This window comes from Sipha flava, unplaced genomic scaffold, assembly GCF_003268045.1.
Source record: "Sipha flava isolate LNK unplaced genomic scaffold, YSA_version1 277_pilon_pilon, whole genome shotgun sequence".
Taxonomy (NCBI): Eukaryota; Metazoa; Arthropoda; class Insecta; order Hemiptera; family Aphididae; genus Sipha; species Sipha flava.
Genome location: NW_020272943.1, coordinates 622392 through 631035, shown reverse-complemented (window position 1 = coordinate 631035; position 8644 = coordinate 622392). Strand labels below are relative to the sequence as shown.

At 25.9% G+C, this 8644-nt stretch overlaps 1 pseudogene; it reads left to right on the top strand.

The window, feature by feature from the left end:
* Nucleotides 1–3770: 3770 nt before the first annotated feature.
* Nucleotides 3771–6701, top strand: LOC112685463 (annotated as a pseudogene).
* Nucleotides 6702–8644: the final 1943 nt, after the last annotated feature.

Below are 8644 nucleotides of genomic sequence, written 5' to 3'. Positions count from 1 at the left end.
ATAACAAAAAATAAAAAAATAAAAAATAATTTGTAAAAATAATTTCTATAAAATTGATTTGAATATTTTGATTTATCCATAAACACGATGTATAACAATCGATTTTATATTAAAACAATAATCAATATTACAAGTTTTATTTTTAAAGAAAAACAATAACACTTTTGTAATATACAAATGATATAAAATTATAAATAAATTGAGTAAGGGCGTATTTAAAAATGTCTAGGGGGGGGGGGCACAAACAAAAAGTTCAAAGTGTACATAGTTATAACTTTTCCATTTCAAAAAAACTGTCGTTATTCATAACCAAATAATCAAAATACAAGTGTTTGATAAAAACATAACAATTTATTACATAAATTTATAATAAAACATATTTTTAAATATAACTTTTGTAATTAAAATAACTGAAAACGTCTGAGGTGTTTATTAGCATATGCATCAACTACTTCTTCAGGTTTTATAATTATTTCAGGGTGTATATTAAGCAATGTTAATCCGTTTAATCGATGGTATCATATTTTTATGGTATATTGATATTCCACTATTCCACCGTGTGTCCGTGCGTGAAAAATAAGAGGGCGTACAATAATAAATAAAGTGAATGAGAAGGCATGGGCCCCATGGGCCCACCCCATAAATGCGTCCCTGTTTTGGATAACTAACTTATGTTTTATTGATCATTATATAGTAGCCAGCTTGGACTGATTGGCCCCAACAAATTTATTCAAATCGTCTAGGGGTAGCAAGAGCACACCCTACTGCCCCTGTGTACACGCCCGTGATAATATTATTAAAGTCAAATGTAAATCACTGAATAATAAACATCATGCATTAGGACCACTCCGTTCTTTGATGCTACTGTATAATTAAGACATCCAAAGACTCACAATTGTAAACAAGTATTACGGCCTGCTTTGGGTTACAAATCTAATGTTGAGGAACATAAAAATAAATTGGATACAAATAGTATTCACATTTCATCAATAGATACTTCTGGTTACAAAAATGTTTTGAAAATATGTAACATTACTCCGTGAAGTATTCAACAAGTTGCAGAGAATCCCATAGGCGGATATCAAGGGGGAGCTTAGACCCCCCCCCAAATATTTTAGCCCTCCCCCCAAAATCGAAACTTTGTTAGACATTTTATTCGTTGTTTTTTTAATTTATTTATAATTATCTGTTCATTTTTTTTTGAAAATCGTAAAATAAGAAATAATAAAAAACTATTTACAATAGCATTAACTACTACTAACCAATTACATAGTTTGGCTACTTGCGAAAGAAGTTTCAATGCAATGAAAAAAATAAAAACTTGATTAAGGACATTGTTGGTTCAAGATAGGTTCAGCAATCTTTCAATACTATATATTGAAAAAAGATATATCGAAAAATATAAAAAGCTATGATATTTTGAGTATCTTTGCTAATACAAATAGTTATTTGTCATTAAAATAAAATATTAATTATTATTAAATATACGTTATTTAGTTTTTTTTTTTTAATACAATTTAAACATATCTATATTTTTAATGATAATAAGTTTTACTTGTGTATGGGAAGGGGGGTGTGGGGGCGAAGCCCCTGTGGATTATTTCACAATGAATTATTATAGACCCCCCCCCCCAAAATTTCAACTAAATGTCCGCCTATGGAGAATCCATAGTTCCTTTTAAAACAAAAAAATCTATAATTATATTTAAAAATTATCTATGCAATAATATAGTATAACGCAATTATTTCTAAAATATACTAACAAATCCCTTATTTCAAGTAGGGGTGGACCCAGGGGGGGGTTTGGGAGGTCAGCTGACCCATAGTTTTTTTTCTCGGTAAAATGTGGCCCATCTAAATAACAAACTACATAAATAATATGTACAATACTACAATAATCAAAATAGAAATAATATTAAATAATAATATGGGTGTGATAAGTAATTTATAAAATGTACACAGGTTCAAGAATATTTCTATGAAAATATAATTATAAATGTATAAATATATTATGAATATTATCAATTATGATGTATAGAAAGATGTGATGACTGGATATCAAAGTATAAATAGCGCGTACAAAATCGTACGGCCATCGCGTATCAACAATTAATATTATATGCTTAAATCAAAAAACACGCGTACTGTACGCTCGGCTGCCTTTACGAAACATATACACCGATAGTCGATATTGTTGTTTATATAAATATATTTATCAAATAAGTAAAATCCCTTTCCTATTTATAGATTTTCTTATCGTATTTATTAGTGGAATCTAGATTATTTTATATTATTATCCAATATCCATAATAAATATATGAGCCATGGTCATTGGTCGTTATTGATGTATTATACATATTATATTATATATATTGTATTATATACATATTATATTATATAAATATATAGTATTTTATTTATAACTATTTTACTATTCTTTGTATTTTATCATTTTGTCAACGAGCGTCTGTTCACTTTGTTCGCTGTCGTCGTACTTTGTTGTGTATTTGTGTTTTTGTCTAATAATAATAATATAATTATTAATTATAATAATTATATTAATTATTTATTCTAATATTATCTAATGGAAACCCCTAATAAAAAAATTAGATTATCTGGTGGAACAAGGCGATTAATAAAAGAAAAAGAAAAAGCAGTTAGAGGCAATAAAAGTATTCTGCCATTCCTAAAATCAAATCAAGAACCATCTTTGAAATATAGTTGTAGTGAAGAGGAAGATAATAATTTAATTATAAATATATATTTTCACATTTTATTTCTATCTATGTGATTTTTTTGTTTATAAATAATAAATATCAAGCTAATAATTTTAAGTACTTAGCCTAAAGTATAATTAAATGTTTGTCCTAAAATTTTCATAAACATATCTAAATAGGTAGGTACCTAGTTAAAATGTATATAAAATGTAAATATTACTTTTTTTAAAGACTTTGCATGATAATTAGATGAGAATATGAGGTACTTTAAACTTACCTACGGAACTAATAAAAATATATTCAATTTACATTAAAATAAATAAATAATATATTCTATATTTTATTTATTAAATTGTTAATCGTATTTAGACTATTTTATTAATAGTTATTACCTATTAGTTATTATGAATGTACTTATTAGAGATGGGCAATACATTTATCCTAATTCCCAAGTATCAGAATCAAGATTTATTATAAAATTTATAACCAATTTAATAAATATTTATTAATAATAATTAAAATGCTCCTGTTTGATTTTTTTTAAACACCTAGTAAATACCTGATTCATATTAAATAATAATTAAATTTTAAAAGAAAGATTTATCAATTGTTAAAAAGAAAAATTATCTTATAGGTAATGAGATAAATTAAGAATTTTAAAATACAATACTCGTATATTATATTTATAAATTTATAATTTAAATATTTATTTATTTACTTATATATTTACTATTTTAAAAAAATAAATTGAAATACAAAAGTTTTGATTATCGTTATAAAATTGTTAGTTTCATTTTTATCTAATTATTATATAATTATATTAAATAAAGTAAGTCTTGATTATACAATGTATATTTTATACTTTTAATTTCATCTCTATTTTATTGTTTTAAAAGTGCTTTAAATCAAAATATAAATTGATTAATATTTAAATCATAAATACAATTTTTATTTCTTAATTTATTTACATACTAAATTTATATTTTAATAGAACATGATATTCTATGTCCTGCTGCTTTAGTAAAAGAGGAATTATTAATACAAACATCCAACATGCTAGAAGTTTCAAAATATAAACAAGCAGATTTGATACTTTTCAATGATAATATACCACAAATGGACAGTTGTTCTTTTTCTCAAACCAACAAACAAATTGAACTTGCCCAAGATGATGTTTTATACTGTACTTTGATTGATAGATGCCATGATTATCAATCAGATCCATATTTATTTATTGATATTATATTATCACCTAAAATAATTAGAACTCTTATTGAAATAGTGCCTTGTCAACCTGGTTTTAACAATAATGATTATGTTTTTGAAGAAAATGAGTCTGGCAAAAAATTTTTTTCTAACTAGTATAATAAATATGTTAAATCAGGAATGAGCTGTAAAAGAAATTGGTTAGTATATTCCCCAAAAGGTAATAAAATGTTTAGTTTTCCTTGCTTTTTATTTCGATCTGTATCTCAGCATAGTTATCAATGGTCTAATCCTAATAAAGGTGTCAGTAATTTCCGTAAAGGATATGAAAAAATTATTAAACATGAAAAATCCAAGGACTACAGAGAAGCAGAAACTGAATATTTAATTTTAAAAAGTAGAATTTCAAAAGACATTACTATACAACAAAATTTAATTAGAGTTCAAAAGTCTCAAATAGAATTTAATCGAAGTGTATTAAAACGATTAATTTATCTATCTTTGTTCCTTTCAACAAATGGTCTTCCATTTCGAGGTCATAGAGAAGACATTAATCAGGATACACAAAATAAAGGACTTTTTATTGAAATAGTTAAACTTGTGTCAAAATATGATGCTGTCCTAGCTAAACACTTGGCTAAGTCAAACCAAAATGAAACATACTTGAGTCCGAAAATTCAAAATGATATACTTAAGTGTATGGCAGATGAAACATTACATACAATATTAAATGAAGTAAAACAAGCAAAATATTTTAAAATTATCGTAGATTCAACAATATACGTATATTGGAAGAATTGATCAATTTTCTTTTAGCTTAAGGTTTGTAGATCAACAAGGAGATATCAAAGAACATTTTCTGTGTTTTAAAGAACTACCTAATGCAACTTCAAATGATTACTTCGTCATTATAATAAAGTTAATGGAAGAATATAAATTAGATATTTCTTTATGCCGTGGTCAAGCGTATGATGGTGCCAATACCATGTCTGGACGATTTTCTGGCCTGCAATCTAAAATAAAAGATATATCACCATTAGCACTATATATTCATTGTTATGCTCATAATTTAAATTTAGTGCTTATAGATTCTATTAGCTCGTCTATTAATGCAGTTTCATTTTTCAGTATTCTTGAGGCATTGTATACATTTATAACTAATAGTTTACCAAGACTAAAAATATTTGAAGAAGAACAAAAGAAAATTGATGGCCTAGTACTAACACTAAAACAACTTTCTGAGACAAGATGGGCAAGTCACAATCGTGCGGTAGACTCAGTATACATAAACATGCCGGCAATTTTTACCTCATTAAAGCGAATTTCAGATGGAGAACTTCTCAATATAAAATTAAAATCCATTTCAGAAGCACAAGGATTACTTTTTCAAATAATGAATTTTTAATTCAGTTTTTTATTAGTTTTGTGGAAGGATATACTTGGAAAAGTTAATATTTTATCAAATTGTTTACAAAATTCTAAAATTGATTTAATAACTGCGCATGATATGGTTTCAACATGTTTTTTTAGATATTTCATCTTTAAGAAATGAGGAAAATTTTTTAAAAATAAAATGTAATGATACTGAATTGTGTGGACAGTTTGGAGGTAACAATAACTTTGAGCAAGGACGTATAAGAACTAAGAAGAAAGTACATGGTGAAAATAATTTAGAAAATATTATTGAGTCTGCTGATGAAAATTTTAAATGCAATACATATTTTGTTATTTTGGATTCATTTACAAATACATTAAAAAATCGTTTTGAAGATTTCTCCAGTATAGTTAAAAAATTTGAAGTACTTAATCCAAAGAAAATGTTAAAAGAAAATATAGACGAAAATATTATTTCTATTCAAAATTTATCAAAATTTTAAAATGTCGACGTAGATGAAGTAGATATAGAAGAGGAATACCGTTCATTTTGTTTGGTTTACCATCAAGTATGTAATGAAATTGAACCATTAAAACTAAATGAAGTATTGAAGTTCATGATATCCCGAGATATGGTTTCTTCTTATCCAAATTTATATACTTTGTATAAAATATTTTATACTTTTCCAGTCAGCAGTGCAACTGCAGAAAGAAGTTTTAGCAGGCTTAAAGTTCTTAAGACATACCTTCGCTCAACTATGACTGAAAACCGGCTATCAAATTTGGCAATATTAAGCATAGAAAGGAACATGGCTCAAACAATAAATTTTAATAAAGTAATAAGTACATTTGCATCAATAAAAAAATGTAGAAAATTATTGTAATACTATACTTATTTTTACTTTTTATATATTATAATAAAAATATAATTTTATGTATAAATTATTTTTGTATAGGATTAGAATTTATTACTACCTTTTACTGTGAAAATGAAAGCAGTTATTGGACACTGAGTTAAAATAAATATACTGCAACTATATGCATACAAATATAATAGAAAATATTATGTATAATCTCTTTTCAAAATCTAAAATACTCAAAATTATTTAAATATTCCAGGTGTTTGTTGAATGAATTTCAATTTTAATACAAAAAATAAAAAAAAACATTAAATTTGAATTAATTAATAATACCAGAGTTTGTAAGTAAATTTATGACTTATTATTTATCTCTTCTAGTTATATTAAATTCTGTATTATAAATAATGTAAATGGCGAGTGTATCGACCAATTTTGTAATGTGTAATTGATTGAACCTTCTACACAGTGGCCTCTGATAAGTGAAGCAGACCCACAGTACTTAAATCCTGGGATTGCCACTGATCTCAAGTATAAGAAAAAGTAACTTAAAAATATCTTCTATTTTAAATAATGATAAAGTTTATATAATATATAAATATTATGTATTTGTAATTTATGTATATCCTAGAAATAAACACTAACTTAAAAACGGCAAAAATTTAAAATTTGTAAAATTATAAAAAAAAATTATTAAATTCTTGGGTTTCTTCTTGTTTGCATTTTCACATATTAATTAAAGCATTAAGTGTACCGTTAGATTAATTTAAGACATTTTATGCAGACGTTGCAAGTGTAATAAACTTAATAATAATAATAATAAGATGACGAAGAAGAAGAAAATACTCGATGGAAAAGCACGAAAGTGTAAACGTATACAGTAAATTACAAGTATGAACTAGTTATAGTTTAAATTAACATTTCACATAGTCCAGATTTCATATTAAACTTATACTATAAAATATTAACCATTTACAACTGTATTGAAGAGACATTTAGTATTTTCATTATGATTTATCCATCTAATCCGGTACGTCGTATATCCTAACTAATATTAACTACATGGCTAACATAATAACGTATTTCCAAAACCATGATATGATTTTTATCGTGTTAACAGAAAAACTATTTTTACAATATTACTAAATAGTAAATAGGTACTAATGCTGAGAAAAGTTATAATTTTTACTTTTTATCATACTTTTTCCTTACTCTAACAATACGTAAATTAAGGACTAATTATAAGAATATTTACTTTAAGAAGAATAGTATACATTTCATTAATAAGTTCATACCATTATAACTTTAAAATTATTAAAGTGACAGATCGTAATAATATATATATTGTTTATTGACAAAACAATCCGATTGTTTTAGACATTTCTAAGTGGTGATTTAAATATCTTAACCCGAAGCTATTTTGAATATGTAAAAAAAATATGGTATTGTCATTTAAAAAAAATAAGTTGTATTGCGAATGCGTGTACCAACAGGGTTAAATGTTTGAAATTCGTCTGAAATTGTGTATTTTGGTACTCCCATTTCATTTCCTGAAAACTCCATTTAAATAAAAGATCATCCAACTGAAATATTTAGTGATACCTCTTAACGTGAATATACTGTATATTATATAACGTAAATTATAACACAATATAATGCTGCCATTAGGAAATGAATTAAGATGCGTTACGATTTTGGTGGAACTAAAATATTATTCAACATCGTGTGGTATGTCACTAAGGTGGTGGTAATATATAATTAGGGCCGTCCTGATGATTTGTGGGACTCGGAGCAGAGTAAAATCGCGGGGCCTTAAATGTCGAAAATGTCACTATCGCGCGTCAGTTACATATTGGAACTCAAATGTGCGCAAATATTCTTAACAAATATAGTACCTTACACTTACAACAATATGAATAAGTAAATAAATAAATTATATAATAAAAAATTTTACATGAAAAAAAAATGATATACCTATCAATTTTTTTTGCTCATCAATTTAACTTTTTTTACTGTATTTATGATCTATGAAAGCAAGGCTTGTCCAACTGTGGTGAGAGCGTGGGGCCCGGGGCGAGGGCCTCACTCGCCTTGCCCTAGGGACAGCACTGTATTAATGTTCAAGGGGGAGGAGGTGTAAATAAAACCAACCTTCTCCACCCCATAGCGTTTATATATATATATATATATAAGCATATAATATAAAATATACATACAAATTATAGGTATAAATGTGTAATAATGTTTATATATTAATGACATCAACGCATTAATACAGAAATGTATTAAAAAAAATATATATATGAATGTAATGACTTCTAAAATATGTATTATAATAATTATATAAAATTTGCAGCTAGGTGTTCTTGGTCCAGCAATATACTAAATTTCAAAAAAACCAAATCTCAAGGGGGGAGGGAGGGGATTTCACCTATCACCAGGTCAACGTTCATCAGTAATTGGTAACATTATCCTACTACTATTGTACGA